Genomic DNA, 20363 nt, shown 5'->3' with positions numbered 1-20363 from the left:
GATTGAACTTACGTGACTAGCTAAAAAGGCTTTCTTATGGACGCTAAGTTTTCGCTTTCGCGTACACATATCCTTAAGGAACTTGGCATAAGCAGGAATTTGCCTAATTGCATCTAATAAGGGAAGGTTTATGGTAACTTGCTTAAAAACCTCCACTATGTCATTAAAGTTCGATTCCTTCTTTGTTGGTACTAATAGCTGAGGAAATGGGGCTCTAGGCCTAAAATCAGACCTTTCAGGAACCGAATTCACATCATCAGAAACTTTATCAGTCTCTTCAGCTACTGGTCCTGAGAGGTGAGATCCTGAGGGGTGAACTACAGTATGTTCACTATCGGGCATGGTTACCTTATTGTCTACAACTCTACCACTTCTAAGGGTTCTAAAGCATTCAATTGATTCGATGGTTTTGCACCTAATTCATGAACTCCTCTAGGGTTGGGTTGTGTTTGACTAGGAAACTTACCTTTTTCTCTCAAAGAATCACTTATCAGACCAACCTGGGTTTTTAACTCGGAAATAGCCTGACTATTTTCTTGTCCTATCCTGTTACTAGCTTGTAGACTCTGTTCTACGGATAACTGGAATTTTGCAGTTTGCTGAGTTAACAAGGCGAGAGATTCCTCTAAACTTAGGATTTTCTTATCTGACTGATTCTGAAACTGAGCTAGTCCTGAAGGATTCTTAGTATAGCCAAAACCTGGGGGAGCATTAGAATTACTAAACTGACCTTGACTTTGGCCCTTAGACCACGAAAGGTTCGGATGGTTTCTCCAACCAGGATTATAGGTTTCTGAATATGGGTCAATCTTTTGACGGTTATCAAATCTAGTGTTATTATAAAGAGCATTGGCCTGCTCTTCAATATTCTGGCCTTCCCAAAAAGGCTCCACTCTACCACTAGTCTGGCCCACTTCTAAGGCTTCTAACCTTTTTGCTATAGCACAATTTTGGCATCTGATTCATAGCCTCCTTCTACCCTATTAACGTTTCCTCTACTTAAAAGAATTTTTTCTGGGGTGCCCTACTATTTTCCCATTGCTGGGTTTTTTCGGCGATTTCATTAAAAAATTCCATCGCCGCATCAACAGTTTGGTTTTCAAATCCACCAGTGCATAGAGACTCAACCATGGTCGTTGTGGAATAATCTAAACCCTCATAAAGGATCTGAACTAGCCTAACCTTTTCTAAACCATGATGAGGACACTGGGATAATAAATCATTGAACCTTTCCAAATACCTATATAAAGATTCTCCCTCTTGTTGTGAAAATGTGCATATTTGCGTCCTAATAGACGATGTTTTGTGCCTAGGGAAAAACTTATTGAAAAAGGCAGATGTAAGTTGTTCATATGTCTCAATTGACTCGGAGTCCAAACTATACAGCCACGACTTGGCCTTATCTTTCAGGGAAAATGGGAATAACCTAAGTTTCAAAGCATCATCATCTAAGCCTCTAATTCTTAGAGTACTACAAATTTCCTCAAAATCCCTAACATGGTAATAAGGGTTTTCATTTTCTTTCCCTAAAAAGATTGGGAGCATCTGTAAGGTCCCAGGTTTCAGTTCATAGGGTGCCTCCGTTTCAGCTAACTTAATACACGAAGGACGGGTAGTCCTAGTTGGATTCAACAAAGCTTTCAAAGTTGCCATTTCTGGCGCTATCGGAGCAACATGGATTCTCTCTCAGTCAAAGAACGTTCAAAAACAGACTCTTCAAAAGCCGGACTTTCTAGATTAAGGTAATCGAGACGCTTCGAACTACTAGGTTTCTCTTTAACAAATCTACCTAGTGCGTCTCTTTTACGTTCAGGCATACAATAGAATTTTCTAAATTGGAAGGGTAAGCAAACACAGATCAAGGCCGACTCAACCAAATCAAACCTATTGATTTCTAGCAAACAAAAAGCATGATGGCTCCACTTAGATTGTTTCTAGACCAGCTTCTAATCCTTCGAACGGGAATTCGTTACAATTTAAGCAAACCCCTCTGGAATCAATCCGAGTTAACGTAAGTTGAATAGAGGCGAGGGAAGCTCGGTGGAGCTTTGATACCCAAGGCCTCACCGGTATTACAAGGCGGCGCAGTCACGCATTCAACTTACAGAAACCGTCAAGAACTTCGAAGTATGCTTAAAAGAGTAACCAATATTTTTCGAATGACTTTCCTGTTAAGCTCGTTACCCTATCGGTCTCGTTCTAGTCAAAATTTAGGCTTAGGTTCGCGTAGGTTACGTGTTCCTAAAGCGGGCAAGAAGAGAACGGTGATGAAATCCGAACCCTTATCTTGTATGGCCAGGCCTTGCCCTTTACTAGAAAAATAAATGTCTGTATTCAGTCCTCAACATATATGCATACGAAGGAGTACAGTAACTCGCTGACAGGGGATTCGCGAGTGTTTAGAATCTTACCTCCCGTTCCAGACGGGGGATGAATCGGTTGTAGTCGACTCGGGCCACTGACTCCGATGTCTAGTGTACGAACCCAAGGTGCAGAGGCAATATCTTAATTGTCCTCCTTCTCTGCAAACAGTTTATATTTAAAGTACCCTTCCTTAGGGTAAAAAACAAATGTCCCAAAGTCCAAAAAAAATAAAGAAAAATTACAAAAATAATAATCTCTAATACAGTTTTTTTTTAAATAAAATAAACAAACCCTAAAATAAAATTGTCTAAAATAAAATTGTCTTCTTTTCTGTTCTTTTTGCTTTAGTCTTTAGCTCCAAGTCTTTATGAAATCACCAAACTCCTTGGCTCAATTTTCTTTATGATCCAGAACCTGTAGACACAAGATAAATACCCAAAAACATAAAAAAGGACAAAAAAATAAAAATAAAAAAAATAAAATTAAATAAATCTAAAACCCTAAAAACAAGTCCGCGTCGGCGGCGCCAAAAATTGATGTGATTTGTAGATAGTGGTAAAAGTGGTTCGATTCTCAGACTTGTGAAGGATATTAATTAGACTTAAATTCTAATATTAAAATAGAAACTCACTAAAAATTATAGCAAACTCAATCAAAGATGATATCAATACTAAAAGAAACACTGAGACTAAGATTCCACTATTTTCCAAGTTCAAAGTGATTAAACCAATACTTATATTTATGCAATTTTCTTGTTTAATTTGATTCTAAAATATTGCAACAAGTAGATTTTCAAAAGTAATAATTGTAAATACCAAGTATGAAGCATCAAAATTCTTAAAACTAAGCATACTCCACCAAAATAGATCACAATCACTCAAATAAAAATCATATTCAATAATAGTTCAAGGCAAATAATCATATAATTTTTGCAAATAAAAAGATAAAATAGAATATACCACTTTTTGTTAGAAAAATAGCTTCCTCTATCGCCTCAGCAATGGGGTTTATCTCCTCATATTAATCATGATCTCAAAATATGTGTTTGTTGCTCAAAAGATGATTAAAAGAGTGAAAAGCAATAACGTAGACTGTTTGCAACAGTGTATTGGTGTTGCAAAACAGCTGTTACAATGGAGCTGTTACAGAAAAACTGTTGCTTTGTCGCTGATTTTAAGACCCTAGAATAAGACTGCCCTGAACAACTTAATGTTCTTCAGTTGTTAAACAACGACACTGTTCTGCGACTGTTTACAGAGCGTCAATGTTCTTCGCGTTCTTCTTCTTCAGCAGCAGCAGCAGCAGAAACAGAGTTTGGTAACGCTCTGATTTCTTCTTCTCTAGCTCTCCTTAGGTTCCCAAACTCTCGAAACCTCTTTTATATATCCCAAGACATCTATTTATATCAAAAATACCGATTAAATCTCTCCCAAATCTTCCAAAATCTCTTTCCTTCTCTTCACGACCAAGTTGCGGCAATTTCTTGTTTTAGGATTTCTACGCGTTTCTGAGCTTTCCTTTTTATTCTAAACTCTTCCTTAGATAGATACAAATCTTTGAGAAGGTTTACAGCGTTTTAATCTCTCTAAAATTCCCTATAACAGGTCACACACGTGACTTTCCATATTTTCTGTTGTGAGAAAAATCCGTCGATTGAGCCCAGTCTAATCGATTTAAACACCCATATCAGATTCTTAGACCCATAAGGAGTCTATCCTATGAAAATCAGAGGTTTAATTGACCTCAAACTCCTCCAAATCACGATTTCCAAAACTGTTCTTTAACTGCACTTTTTTCCCGCCAAAATCCTGGTTTTTGAATGTTGAAGATGGTTGCCCCTTATCCAGAGTAGGGGTGCGATTAGCAACTGCCTGGAAATGGGATGCCCCTTAGTAATTAGGTTACCCCTTATCCAAAGTGAGAGTCCGAATAGCAAATGTCCTCCGGGTGCTTTCCGACAACTTTTCGAGCCAATTTTTTCCAAAAATGTTTATTAGCCAAAAATACCTACAAATAAATAAAACACTAATAAGTACAAAAATGAACCCTAACAATATATAGAATCGAGACAAATCGGACACAAAAATATATCTATCAGGAGGGAAGCAGATGAAGAGAGAAATCAGAGAACAAGTTATTGCTCTGAGAGGTTATGAGAAAGATGATTGTAGCTTGGAAAAATAGAGGACCTATTTATAGCTGAATTCTCTAATCTCAGGTCGGTGAAGATAAGGATTGCTTTCGGTGCCGGGCGGAGCAATTCTCCCGTCTTTTCAGGAATAGGGATAAACTAGGTTGAGTTTATCTCATTATTCCACCGCCTTTACTCTCTTCTGCGATGAGAAATAAGCCGGGTATTCCTCACACGTGTAGTAAACCGCCAGATCAAAATCCTTATTGATATCCCCCCATTTGTGTGAAGATGACTCAGCCTTTGTGATGATGTGTTGAGAGAGAAATATTTTCTTTAGCCGAGTGGGCCAAGATAGAGAGATATTCTCTGACTTATGAGAATGACTAGGATGAGTCACGTGAAAAGGCATGGAATTCTAAGGAATCATGTGCAGAGTGTAAGAGGAGATGGGGATGATCTCCCTCTCTCCATGTCCGGTCACATATGTCATGTGAATACCGTGTTGTTGTTCGTGGGTCCCTTTGTTGAGCATGCGGAGCTCAAGAGAGCTTATCCACGTTTATGGATAAACATGTATAGTTTAGGCTCAATTTACTAGCCGTGAGTGTGTTTGAGAGGCTGAGAATTAGTCTTGAGCACTAGGTAAGGCGCGTGCCTATTATGTGAATCTCTCCGAGATTTTGCAGAGAGATTTGAATCTCTCCGAGATTTTGCATACGGATCAAAATCTCTCCGAATATTTTCTTAACGGATCCGAATGTCTCTATGGTCAGCTATGACTTGTCCTGAGAGAGAAAAAAAAGCTTTGTACGCCGAATTAATGCTTTTACGATACTTTGGTTCACTTGTCTTTGACCAACATATCTTGCAGAGATGTGATAGGAATCAACTGTGTGTCCATATGATGGGCCAACAAGACCAGTGTATCATGAAAGGATGTTATAGGAGTCTGTAGAAAGGGCCCGGAGGCAGAATAACCAGTGTATCTCACAGGGATGTCCTAGGAGTTATTCGGAAACCTCAGTAAGTCGAGTCAGAGCCTAGAGAAGAGATGACCAGTGTATCTCGCGATGATGTACTAGGAATCAGTCATTGATCTCAAATATGGTGAGTCGTGCTTACAGGAGATATGCAAATCTCCGCTCTGGGTCATAAGTCCGTCGGGGACGTATTTACGCATCTACAGAGCCTACATGACCAGCAGCATCTCGTTGAGGATGTATACTAGGAATCATGGCATCACAATCAGCTGCGTCTCGCGAAGACATGATGGAATTGTGGCTGTCCTGGTTCATAAGTCTGTCGTGGACGTCTTACACTCTACATAACCTACGTGACCAGCAATATCTCGTCAATGATGTGCTCTAGGAATAACGGCATCACGACCAGCAGTGTCTCGCGGGGACGTATACTAGAAATCGTTGCTAAGGATGCCTTGAGGGCCAAGGGCTTAATCTCTACCGTGAGAGTTGAATTCTGTCTATAGGGTTGAAATGATACTTTTGCCCCTTATCCAAATTTCACCATCTACATGAAGTCCCCTACTCATAGTAGAACCTTGATTTTTCTATGATGACTATATAGATGGTAACAAATCATTCATACGCAATTACAATTTGTTCGTCCTTTTAGACTTGCAGAATGCCCGAATTGATGTTTAACCTTCGATTGTTATGATTCTGATCTTGGAATCCATTATGGACTTTGGAATTTGGAATTTCCTGGGAATTTTTGTTGGACGTTAATGACATGATAATGAAGTCTTGATGAGACAAAATTTCCGTTGAATGGAATTTGTTCATTAGGGTTTACTTGGCCAAAACCCTAATTTTCTCTCTTTGTGCATCCTTGAGCTTCTAAGTTTATATATGCGAGTATGTGGGGAAGAGAGAATTTTTGAATTATCTCATGGATGTCCTTGATATTGGTGAAAGGCCGTGAGAAAAGATAGGTACTTATTTTTGAAGTTACGGAGTCCATATCCCATGTAAATTCTGAATTCAGGCTTGTATTGTACCTAAACCCTAATTTCTATTTTCTTCGCGTTTGACTCCGTCAGAGACTCTGGAGAGGCTCAACGAGTCTTGGAAGGTGTGAATATATCTTGTGGGGTCGGGACCTTGCGTGATGAGAGCTTGTTTAATTCCTTGTACCAATCAGGCTCCTTTTTATTAGAGAAAATACATACTTTTGAAAAAATAAGGGTATTTTCGTCAAAAACTACTATAAGCTTGATTTTTCTTTAGCATGAGAGAGGCATGGAACTTCTCTAGGAATAATCACGTCTTGAAATAGAGATTGGATCTTTTGTTTCTGCTTTTGGAAATCATGAACCCGAATTCCCTATTTTGAGCCAGATTCCCTTTATTTTCACTGAAATTCTGCTTTTCTGGATTCCGTTTCAATCCCGTTCTTCTTCGGACACTTAGAGAACTTAATATTTACGTGAATGAGGCCTTTTGAATGATTAGATAAGATCTTGGTCGGTCCCTAGCCGTATTAAGGCTTTCTTCTTTGAAAATACTCAAAATTGTAATATAAGGGTATTTTTGTCAAAATCCCTTATGAGCTCGTTTTTTTTTTAAATAGTAATGAGCTAAAAGGGATTGATATAGGCTTAAAGAACCATCTAAGAGAATGGGAGAGGCTCGGTCTCCTCTTTTTTTAGAATAAATCCCTTTTTTTACAAAATTCTTGAAATTAGGGCTTTTCGTCAAAACCTTAATTCTCTTCGACTTTGATCCCTCTCAAAAAATCCCAACAGAATAAATCACGTCCCACTGGACAGAGATAGCATATTCACGCATGAAAAGGGCATGACCATGGCTTGGGGGAATTTGTAAGAAGAAGAAAAGACCTTGGTTTCCTTATTTGAGCCAAATTAGGGTTATTTTCCTCAAAACCCTAATTCTCTTCGACTTTGATCCCCTGAAAAAAATTCCGAGAGAATAATTGACATCCCATTGTCCTATATGATGGGCTTGGACACGAATTGGAGGAATTTTGTAAGGAGAAAAGACCTTGGTTTCCTTATTTGACTCAAGTTCCTCTAATTTCCTCTTTTAGTTCTAACTCATTTTCCTTTTGATTCAAGGCTTCCTTTTTGAAATAAAATTGAAAAGAGAAGTATTTTTATATGTGATAATGTATAGAAACCGGTCCACCTCCTCCCATGAATTCTACTTGCACTGAAATTCTTTGTTTGAGCGAAATTTCTATTTCGGTTCGAAGTATAACTGGTATTGCGGGAAACCGTTTTAGTATACTTAATGTTCGAATTTAATTCTTGACCAATGAATTATAATTGTGGCATGAACGTGCTGAACATATTCCTCTTGCTTAGATGATAGCTTTGTTTGTCTTTCAGAACGATATTAATCTTTAAATTGATGATGTAGAAGCTAATAATAGTTAATGATCTTGAGTTTGCTGATGTAGATACCCATCGTTCATTCTTCATTGAAGCATCCTCGGTAAGTCTTGAAATTTATCTCTCTTTAATCGTCTCTGATGCATACTTCTTAGACCATTGAATGAATAAAAGTAGTCATATTTGTCAAGGATTCTCTTCGTTTAAGTGTTTGTCAGAAAACTTCAGTTTTGAAAGACTTGCATAGAATGGCTGTAAACTCTTTATTAAAACTCTTATTTGAGTCCCCGACCCCAAAATTTAAAGGTAAGAGGATAATATTTCTAATGCAAAAATAGTCACTTGATTCCGAGTTTGTTTGGTCAATCATATCCGTGTATACTTTTGACTTCAGAAATCCCGTATAAAATTTCAGGAGTTTTCAGATTGCACTTACTTCGGTGTTGGGACCACATATCCTAGCTCGTATGTCCGTTTGAGGCGCAGTTTTGGTATGTTTCTGGTAAGACATAGATGAACATATTTTCTTCAGGAAGTACCCCGAAGTTCCTTATGGTTTGGCATCAGTTTTCAAGTCTCCGCGCTGCAATGTACATCAATCTGAATTACCGAAGGAATCCTTGTTTCAGTTGGACTCTTAAAGTGTTCTCTTGATTCAAGCACGACCCCTTGGAGTATTATGACTTTACTTCCCTTCCTTAGCTTGGTTTAGACCGTGAATTTTGTATCCTTAGGTCAGAGACATGCCCATCATTTGATTTTATGTTTATAACCTTTGTCGTGAAGAAAACGTATTTCCCTTGATCCTTTGTTAAAGTGTAGACCCAAACAAATCCACGAGTATTTATTGAGATGTGAGATGGATTTATTGATAAGTATAGGACTCTAGGCATGAGGGTATGCTTGAAGGGATTAGGAGAAGACAAGGCTTGAAGAGATTAGGAGAGGACAAGGCTTTAGGGGAAAAGACCAGTCTTCATGTAACCAAACCATAGTCCTGTGTTGTTGCTCCATTGATTTTAACTTATGTAGTTTGAAATTTGCATCCTTATCTGAACTTCTCTTTGTTTGTAGAGTACTCTTCATGGTGAGAACGAGTTCTACCTCGGTAAAATGCGGATGAGGCGGGCGACAGATTATATCGTGAGAATAATAACTCAGAACGGTCTTGCTTATGATGATCTTGTAAACCTGGGAAACTCAGTGACGACCCGTGAGAATCTTTGCTTTCAATATGAGGTGGTGCGAGAGTGGCTCGATTCTGTCAGGGTACGTTTGGGTGAATTGAGTTTAGAGAGGTTCTTAATCTGAGTTGTGTATGGTAGATGAAGAGCTGGAACATGCTAAGCAGGCGGCTCGAGATGCAGAGGCCGATGTGAAGCAGCTGAACATGAAGAAAAATATTTCTCTAGGGGCCTTTGCTGGATGATTTTCTTTAATGTTGATATTTTTCTCTCCTTGAACCTTTCCCGTATGCATCTGTTAAAGGAAGGGGACCTTCATGAGTTCGAACTTGATGCAAAACCTAGATTGTTTCGTTGGGTATGCGAGTAGGTGAAAACCCTAAGTTAAATTCGTAATAGGTGTTTCTCCTTTGCGCGGCCTTTACTCCAGAAGCTGTAGAAACTTCTTTGACATCCGATTTCAGTGGTTGACCCCAACTATCGAACATAAAAGACCCCACTTTTATTAATTAGAGTACAATCAGGAATTGGAGATTGTTTTTCTGGTGATGAACCCACGTGAAGTTAAACCCGGGAATTCAAATATTTAGCAACAATTCCTTCAAGTGTTTTGATGACATCTCTTGGACCGTATTTTGAAACATCATGCCCTTTTAACACGTGGTAGGAGGGACAGAGACTGATATTTTTATCAATTGTGTGTTATTAAATTATCTACCCATTTTTACCAGTTCGTCGAGTTATGCGACTAAAGTATGAGTCGCGTCTGAGTAGAGTGGAAACTATACACTCCTCTTCAAACCGATTGTCAACCCTAGTTTGCTCCTGCATGCGTTTATTATTGAGGTATAATTTGAATGCTTCTGTTACTTGATATAGTTCTGGTGCACGCGTATAAAACCCTAAAACATCTTATCTTCAGTCAGGATCCAGGACATGGTTGCAATTGCTAAATACAGATGCTGACGGAGAAAAATTCGATGAGACCAGAGAGAGATGCAAGATTTCTCAAGATAAGTACCCTTCACGATTTTAAAGGAAAATATATAGTCACCTAATCCCAAGTAATAAAATGTTGTGTTGTGGGTTTGAGGAGTTGAATGGTCTTGATGTGTCCCGATCTTTTGAGACTCCTGCGATGATCGTTTCTAAATCTTTTATATGAAACTGGATGTCTGGGACACCTCCTGTTATCCATGCAGGTATGTGACGCACGATTCTCCGTTAGTACCCATTTTGATATAAGACTAGGGATTCCCATTGACTCGGGACGTTTGAAAAATGAAGTAAGACCCTTGTAGCGTACGTGATTGAGTCTTCAAGGCAAGAAAGCGATAATCTGTGGGCTGGAGACGTCTGTGGAGAGTCATGTCGAGATACTTCCGCATGTGTCTTTGTGGACAAGATGAAGTTGTTGTTCCGCCTCTACAAAGTGTCTTAACAGGGATTCATGTGAACTTCTGTAGTAAAATTGTCCGTTGAGATTTATTCTTCTTTTGGGAGGATGCTCAACCGAACTTGAGAGTAGTATAGGCCTTCTGGTGCAATTAGGGTAATAGATATATTCAGGTCCAACTGCGCAGTCGATTTTTGTTTGTTTTATTGATGGAAGAGTTCTCTAGGAATATGCTAGGTAATTCTTCACGTGGAGGAGTCATTTCTTGACATGATGAAATTGTATGTGATCGCTATATCTTTTCCTTCACTCATCGCGTATGAGCCTGACTCATGGAATAACATGTCAATTGGATTTTATCTACATAAGAGACTTTGACCGAGGGAATTGCTAGTATGCGCCTGAATGAGTAACGTGTATCCTGAAGCTATGGTATTGGGTCCTTCTCTTGTTTTACTTCAGTGACAGTAGCTGGCTGTAGTTGTATGTCGAGTAACGGAGTTTTATCTGAATTGTTGGCACTTCAGATTTATTTTCCCTTGGTAGGTTCAGGTGCGAATATATTCTCTTTCTCCTTCTTGGTTGAACTGAGCTCTCATCGGAAAATGATACTGGATAATCGTTGGTGTAGCCGAGATGGAGGCTCATCGAGACTTAGTCGTACAATTGCTAGAACTCTTTTTATTTCTGACGGGACGGGTGTTGAGATAGCATATCGACCGGCGGCTTTGAAGCTTCAGATAAATCTGAGCTTTGGCCGAGAAATGTCTTGGAAGATAGTCTCATCTTATACTTTGTCGCGTTTTGGTTATGATCCTATGAAACATGAAAACGACAAGATGCATCTCGGCTGGCCATTTATGACCTTATGTGGCTCTGCAAAGCTTTTGTGTAGGTCACGAATTTTTTGGAAGCTTTCCAAGTTTTCGCTAAGTTTATCCTGTACATGACAAAAAGAAAAATCCGACAGAAAAAGAACTAGGTCAATATGATACATAATGAAAGAGCTATAAGTAAAATAGTAAGTGAAGTAAACTTCCCGAGTCCCCTGTGATCAGGTTGAGATCCCTTGACGTAAACGAATTTTGGAGAAAATATTCGTCAGAATCTCCAAGTTTAGGGTGTCATCTGGTCCTTGAGAGTGATAAGGTCAGCTGGATGGTCGCTTCTTTGCTCTGTCGCATTCGTAATGAGATTTATCTTCTCCGATGAGGTCGATTGTAGGCAAGATCCCGTCAGTGCTATTCTCAGCAGTTTTAGTACTTTTATGAAACATGTACTCGATCTAGATTTGTTGGATCTATCCCTACTGGTAACTTTAAAGGCGTTTTCAGATAAGTCTGGATGTCGATATGAGATTTTGCAAGATTCTGTTGAGTCTCCGGGAGTTCTCCTTGGTCCTTATCTAACGTTTTCAAGGATTAGAAGTAGATTTTTATGAAATAGGTTACTAGGGCGATTTATTATGCAAGAAGAGATCCATGTGATCCTGGATGCACTAACCTATTCACTAAGGTCAAAATCGAAAGAGAGAGCTCTCTCGACTAAGTCTGTAATGGATTTACAGAGACTGAACCAATGGAACATTTTTGTGTTTGGATTGTTGGAATCGTCTTCCTTCCTAAGAGATCTTGACTGATATCTGTAACTGAGTGAACAACTCCCACTGTGGTCGCCAAAATGTAGTTACCTAAAATCTGTAACTGAGTGAACAACTCCCACGAACAGTCTTCGCCTAAACCACGCACAATAGCCGTTCAAAGACTGCTTCGGTCACAGGGATTGAGGTTTAGGGCTGGTCTTAGGGAGGGAAGCAGATGGAGAGAGAGAGATCAGAGAACAAGTTATTTCTCTGAGAGGTTATGAGAAAGATGATTGTAGCTTGGAAAAATAGAGGACCTATTTATAGCTGAATTCTCTAATCTCAGGTCGGTGAATATAAGGATTGATTTCCGTGTCGGGCGGTGCAATTCTCCCGTCTCTTCAGGAATAGGGATAAACTAGGTTGAGTTTATCTCATTATTCCACCGCCTTTACTCTCTTCTGCGGTGAGAAATAAATCGGGTATTCCTCACACGTGCCGTAGACCGCCAGACCAAAATCCTAATTGATATCTCCCCATTTGTGTGAAGCTGAGTCAGCCTTTGTGATGATGTGTTGAGAGATAATATTCTCTTTAGCCGAGTGGGCCAATATAGAGAAATATTTTCTGATTTGTGAGAATGACTAGGATGAGTCACGTGAAAAGGCATGGAATTCCTCAGGAATCGTGTGCAGAGTGTGAGAGGAGCTGAGGATGATCTCCCTATCTCCATGGCCGGTCACATATGTCATGTGAAGACCGTATTATTGTTTGTGGGTCCCTTTGTTGAGCATGCGGATCTCAAGAGAGCTTATCCACGTTTTTGGATAGACATGTATAGTTCAGGCTCAATTTACTAGCCTGTGAGTGTGTTTGAGAGGCTGAGAATTAGTCTTGAGCACTGGGTAAGGCGTGTGCCTATTATGTGAATCTCTCCGAGATTTTGCAGAGAGATTTGAATCTCTCCAAGATTTTGCAGACGGAACAAAATCTCTCCTAGATTTTGCAGAGAGATTTGAATCTCTTCGATATTTTGCAGACGGATCAAAATCTCTCCGACGATTTTCTTAACGGATCCGAATCTCTCTATGGTCAGCTGGGACTTGTCCTGAGAGAGAAAAAAAAGCTTTGTACGCCCAATTAATGCCTCAGCGATACTTTGACTCACTTGTATTTGACCAACGTATCTTGCATAGATGTGCTAGGAATCAACTGTGTGTCCATATGATGGGCCAACAAGACCAGTGTATCCTGAAAGTATGTTCTAGGAGTCTGTCGAAAGGGCCCGGAGGAAGAATAACCAGTGTATCTCGTGGGGTTGTCCTAGGAGTTATTCGGAAACCTCGGTAAGTCGAGTCATAGCCTAGAGCAGACATGACCAGTGTATCTCGCGATGATGTACTAGGAATCAGTCCTTGATCTCAAATAGGGTGAGTCGTGCTTACAGGAGATATTCAAATTTCTGATCTGGGGCATAAGTCCTTCGGGGACGTATTTACGCATCTACAGAGCCTACATGACCAGCAGCATTTCGTTGAGGATGTATAGTATGAATCATGGTATCACAATCAGCTGTGTCTCGCGAAGATATGCTGGAATTGTGGCTGTTCTGGTTGATAATTCTGCCGGGGACGTTTTATGCTCTACAGAACCTACGTGACCAGCAATATCTCGTCGAGGATGTGTTATAGGAATCAAGGCATCACGACCAGCAGTGTATCGCGGGGACGTATACTAGAAATTGTGGCTAAGAATGCCTTGAGGTCCAAGGGATTAATATCTCCCGTGTGAGTTGAATTCTGTCTATAGGGTTGAAATGACACTTTTTCCCCTTATCCAAATTTCACCATCTACACAAGTTAAAAGACATATTACATTAGTTCCCAACCATGAGGTCAATGGTTACCGATACATAAATCAGTTAATAAAAGAATATAAAAAAAACTTTTATTATGTCACTTAAGTTATAAACGAATTCTTTCACCCAAGAATTAAGAACGAGAAGTTATTCATTATTACATGACATGATTTAGCTAGTCATGAAAACCCCATAGAAGTAAATTTTGTGGGTAATTTTAATAAATTAGTGTTGAGTTCAACTGTTGATAACTAGTATGAGGATTTTGAGTCCTTAAAAGCTTTAGTGTTGAATATGAACCCATCTCTTGAGGAAGCTTACTTGATAATGAGTTTTATCAGTGGAATAAAGGAAGAGATGGGAAAATCTGTATTTATTTTTTTGTCCGAAGACACTAGCACAAGCTTTTTCTCTAGCTAGATTACAAGAACATAAATATTTGCTAGCTACTACAACCATTAAACCCTTCACTAAATCCTTCAACAACAATAGACAATACTCTTCCTATAACTTCCATCCTAAACCTGTACTTACTTCACCCAAATATGCACCTATCACTCCAAAGTCTTTTTCCAATCCTCAACCAAGATCTAACACTACAATTTCTACAATTAAAAGACTTACACAAGAAAAAATGAACAAGAGGAGATCTCAAGGGTTGTGTTATAATTGTGATGATGTCTACAGACCAGGACACTTTTGTAAACAAAATATTTTCATGCTCCAAGTTGAGAATACCGAGTCACAAGAAACTGAAGAAGATGAAGAATTTTTTTAAAAAGCAATTAAATCCTCAGTGCAATCTGATGTTGAGATATCTTTACATGCTCTCACAGGCACTACAATTGAAGATACCATTAGAATTCCTGGTATCCTCAACAAACAAATATTTTCATCCTTGTTGATACAAGGAGCACCACCAGCTTCATTGACAGTGCTTTAGCTGCTTCACTTCAATATTACATTGCACCAACTGCCCACATGATGGTCACAATTACTAATGGAGAAAGGACCGTTAGCACTGGTATTTGTTCAAAACTCCAGTGGAGCATGCAAGGACACAAATTTGTAGAAGATTTTTGGAATTTTTACCATTGGGTGGTTGCGATATAATTCTTGGTGCTGATTGGATCTAACATTAGGTGATGTGCTCTTCAATTTTTCTAAGTTAAGTATTTCTTTTCATTACAACACAAGAGGATTACCTTAAATGCGATTATACAAAAAACTTCCTTGTTCATGATGAGTGGTGATGCAGTTAAGAGATTTTTTCTAAAACTTCTCATGGTATTGTAGGCCATTTATTCTCAATTTTTATAATTAATTCTCAAACAACAACTCATGTTATACTTCTTCCATTGTTACAAGAATTTACATACATTTTTCAAGAACCTACTAGAGAAGTTTAGATCATACTATTCTATTACAGACAAATTTTACCTCGATGAATCAAAGAGCATACAAATTGAAAAAGCGAAGGCACAACAACCACACCCAATATTTCGTTCGGCAATATGAGTGGACAAACTCCAATATTTTTCAATAGAATCAAGTAGACAGTCAGACTCAATATTTAGAAAAGCATATCAAAGAGTTATATCTCAATTTCTCAATTCAATCTGCAATAAAACAAATAGGAATTTGTGATACCGATTGAATAAGAGAAATAACTTGAACGGTATCACAAACCAATATCCAAGTGTCAATCAATTCAATCAACAACCCAAAGATCGTATTTAAGAACTGATTGAACTTAACGCACAACCTGTGATATATCTATTATATAACAAAATATAATGCGGAAAAGAAATAACACAGGCACTAAAATTTTGTTAACGAGGAAACCGCAAATGCAGAAAAATCCTGGGACCTAGTCCAGCTTTGAGCACCATACTGTTTTAAGCCACTACAGACACTAGCCTACTACCAATGAACTCCAGACTGGAATATAGTTGAGCCCTAACCAATATCACACTGATCAAGGTACAGTTGTGCTCATTACATCTCTGAACCCCAGCAGGATATGCACTTGATTCCCTTAAATAATCCCACCCACAACCAAGAGTTGCTATGACCCAAAGTCGAAGACTTGATAAACCAATCTGTCTCACATAGAAAAGTCTATTCAGATTGAAAAATCTGTCTCCCACAGAAATACCTATGAGTTTTGTTCCGTTTTATGATAAATCAAGGTGAACAAGAACCAATTGATAAATCGGACTTATATTCCCGAAGAACAGCCTAGTATTATCAATCACCTCACAATAATCTTAATCGTATGGAAGAGAAACAAGATATTGTGGAATCACAAACGATGAGACGAAGATGTTTGTGACTTCTTTTTATCTTACCTATAGGAGATAAATCTCAAGCAAATCTTAGCAAAGATAATACTCAATCACGATAATAGAAGTAAGATCAGAACACGCAACTACAAAAAAAATAGTTGGGTCTGGCTTTAATATCCCAATGAAGTCTTCAAGTCGTTAACCTACAGGGTTTTGTAATAAACCTAAGGTTAAAGGAGAATCAACTCTAGTCGCAACTCTAGTCGAATATGGAATGCACAAAAGATGATTTTATTCAAAGTTTGGATTCAACACATGAGAGAACTGTTGCATCTAAATCAATATCTGAAAAACCTCATGAAATTACCTCAAGTGATATAGAAACTGTGGATAACTAGGAAACACGCCTAGAAAAATAGTTGGAGGAAATTTCCGATGATAGTGACTCAGATATTGATAGAGATGTAGACGAGGAAGTCTCATATTATGCTAAGTTGTTTGATCCTTTTATGAAAAAGAAACAAACGACGACTTCTTATCTCATTAGATTTCTGACTCCTCTCCATCGACAAAAAATATAAATTGGAAAGGTCTTTAAAGTTATGATGGTGGTTATCAATTTATTCAATCCCTTCTTAAAGATCGTAAAGACATGTACTTTCGAAGAAACCCGAATGTGAAAATCTTCGTAGAGATTCTATAAGTTGGAAGAGAAACTTGCAGCAACCGAAGCAAGGATTAACTCCCAGCATAAAAGTTTTAATGATAGAGAAAGCGTTTCTCTCACTCGATAAAAACGCCTTGCGGCTGATTTAACTGCTGCTCTTGATAAAATCAAGATGTTGGAAGAGAACTTGAAAAAGTTCAATACTATCTCAAAAAAATTAACCACTATGCCAGGAGAAAGTAAAAATCATCATGATACACGAGGATTGGGCTATAAGGTAATAAATGCTCCAAGTAATAGCAAAGATGTAAATTTTTTTAAGGCTAGTGATTCTTCTCAACCAAAGGTTTTCACTGATGGAAAAAGTAAAACACCTACACTGGCAGTTAAGGTTCGAAAGAGTAAATTATATCAACCTTCAAAGCCAGCACACATGAATCCAGGTAATAACATTCCTTATGTTTTCTATTATTGCGGAAATAAAGGTCACCTGCAAAGATAATGTCGTTTTCGTATAAGGAATGAAAAACTTCATGATGTTCTTGTTTGGGCATCACAAAAAGTGATAAAACCTAGATCATATGTTAAGGCTAATACCCTTGACATTACTGGTTGTCAACGTCCAATCTTTAGGCAAAGGAATCAGTGTTATGATAAACCTAGATTTGCCTATAAACATCATACTAAGTTTTTTCACATTTGTACTGACTATCAAAAGGAGAACTTTGTAAAGACGAAGACAAGATCCGAGGCTCCCAATACGAGAAAGACTATCTTGCAAAATAATAGTCAATCCAATTCTCTTACGAGAAACCCTGAAAAAGATAATGTGAAGAAGCGACTGGTCGTTCTTAAACACACTCAGAAGTGGGTACCAAAGAAAGTGAATGAAGCATTGAGTGTGAAAAGGAATAATATCCCAGAAAATTCCATGACTATGGAAAAGGCAGAATCCATGATGTTGAACGTTAAAAATTTCTTTGGAAAGATGGATTTAAATATGAAAGGGTCTAAAAGTGATCTCCTTCATGATAATACAAAAGTGAAACACAAGAATTGATGGAAGAAGAAACGAAATAAGCCAAAAACTATAGATGGTGAAAAATCCATAGATTCGGAACATTGTGCTTCAATCGCCTGTGGCGAGAAAGACATTGTTCACCTCAACAATCTTGTTTGTGTTGGAAGTGTACCCTCACCAAGAAATGCCTTATAAGAAAGATGGTGAGGAAGGCACAAAAATTAGGGCGCACATATTATGTTGGGTAATTTTTTGAATATTTGGTAAAGCCGTAGGATGCACAATCGGATTCTTTTAAAAAGGTATGTCTATAAACTTGAGAAAGTTTTATGATTTCATTATTGTATGCTTGATGCCATGATCTATTTGTATCAAAAACATCTTTGTTTTTGTTATTCATACTCTTATTTTTTGCTAATTTATTCGGTGGGAACCCGAGTATCGTCATGATTGGTTGTTTAAAAATATATACTTGTAGTTCAATACTTAATGTCACTGAAGATAAGATTTTTTATTTGTACCTTGTTAAGCCTACGCTCCAAAGAGATGATTCTATGTCAACAAGCTTATAATCTCTTGTTTAAATGGTTTATGACAATAAAATCCGTAGTGGTTGTCATATTTGTCTTCTATGCACCTATAAAAGAGTCAATGTAATTATATACGACTCAGTGTGAACCGTTTCGCTATTAATGGCTCAATGTGGGTATCAACACTTCTTATGCTCTTTATATAGTTCTCCCTGCCTATCTGACTCCTTACAAGAGACGAGAACAAGATCCATGGGAATTTCTGCATAACAAGCTAAAAAGGATATGGAATGATAATCTATCTAATCATAATGTTGATATATGAACTTAGGTTCTGGGTAGAAATCACAAGACACGACAATCATACTAATTACGGAAACATCATTCCCCTTTTAGCTAAGAGATAATGGATCGTAGGTTAAGTATTGATAATAGACAAACCAATGCGGCTAATGATCCATATACCTTGTGTATATTCATGTCTACCTAACTTCATTTGTGTTTAATATTCTTAAATGTTCAGGTTTGAAGAAACAAAAAATACCATGACCTGTTGTTTTTGGTGAATTTCAAAGAAGAAATTTCGAGTTCAAACTTATCTTGTTTAAACTATCGAAATATAATTCAAGCAATAGTTGTTCATATTCTTGACAAATGTAGTGAAGAATAATTTACTGTTTATAAACTAAGATTTTAGTCACATTAATCATTTAAAAATATCCCATTTCTATGATGTTCATTTTTTATGTCATTTGGGAATGTTTTGAATTGATTAAAGAAAGATATAGAACTACTGTAAATCTGGATACAAGACAGTATGCATACTAATTTATTAAACTGGAAGAACTGTTATAGGTCCGGAACCATAGTACATGTACCCAGTACACGTACCTAAGTAGGTATATATCAACAACAACTTTTTGGTACGCATACCATTATGCATACCTTAAAAAGTCCGTGAACTCGTGAACACGGAATGGTACGCATACCCGTATGCATACCGGAAATGAACTGTCGTTTTGGAACCAGTGTGCATCCGTACCCGGTACACAAACCGGAAAAGTTCTGTAAATTTTAGAACTTTAATTTTTCTTAAGGGTACAAATACCCAGTACATGTACCATGAAAAAAATGTTCACGAATAGGGTTGGTACACGTACCCAGTATGCATACCATCCCCGTCGAATGTTTTTAGATGCATTCTAAGTTATTTATATGAGATATTTGGCATTTGATAACACTTTTAAGAAAACTTTGATCATTAAATCACTTGTGATTATGCTTCATGGTTTAAGTCTTGGGTGTTATTGAACACGGTTATTGATTGAATGTTCACAACCTTCTTGGTTTATATGTGAACATATGATGCACGATTCTTAATGAGTTATATATATATATATGTGCATCATCTTCTATGTCATGAAAATGTTTTTATATGCTTTTGGTAGCCAATATTGGTGTAAATCCTTGCAAAAAAGATTAGTTCTTCTGTCATAGAGTAAATCAAATCTTGTACGTTCTTTACAAGTTTATATATTAGATAAGATGATGAGGATACTCGATCCTCATGATCATTCTTGCGTATTGATTGACTCCCTTGATATATAATTCTCGTTTATCATATTTATATGATTTGAACACCATCTCATGATGATTTTTCTTCAAAAGTTAAATCTAGATTTTAACTCTTACGCTCTTAATAAACAACAAGGAGTAAACTTTTGATGAAGATGATGGATACAAATTTACTTGTGAATTTGTTAATGTCCATAGAAATCCTTTACTTGTAGAGGTCGTCGTGTTGTTCTCTTTGTGAATAACATCAAATGGGGGAGAGTTCTCAAATGAACTTGTGCTTAATTGCTAATCTTTGTGGGGTGTGTGGTTGTGAATTTATAAGGGATGCTTGTATCTTAAATCTCCTAGATGAGCGCTAAGTGTTTTCTTACTATGTGATATCATCTAAATA

The 20363-nt window shown here is 37.7% G+C and overlaps 1 pseudogene; it reads left to right on the top strand.

Moving 5' to 3' along the window:
• Nucleotides 1-1189: 1189 nt before the first annotated feature.
• On the top strand, nucleotides 1190-1289 carry LOC113341628 (annotated as a pseudogene).
• The last annotated feature ends 19074 nt before the right edge of the window (nucleotides 1290-20363 follow it).

The sequence above is a fragment of the Papaver somniferum genome, chromosome 1 (assembly GCF_003573695.1).
Source record: "Papaver somniferum cultivar HN1 chromosome 1, ASM357369v1, whole genome shotgun sequence".
In the NCBI taxonomy this organism is placed as follows: domain Eukaryota; kingdom Viridiplantae; phylum Streptophyta; class Magnoliopsida; order Ranunculales; family Papaveraceae; genus Papaver; species Papaver somniferum.
Note: the sequence above shows the minus strand (reverse complement) of the source record. Positions and strands in the feature narration are given on the sequence as shown.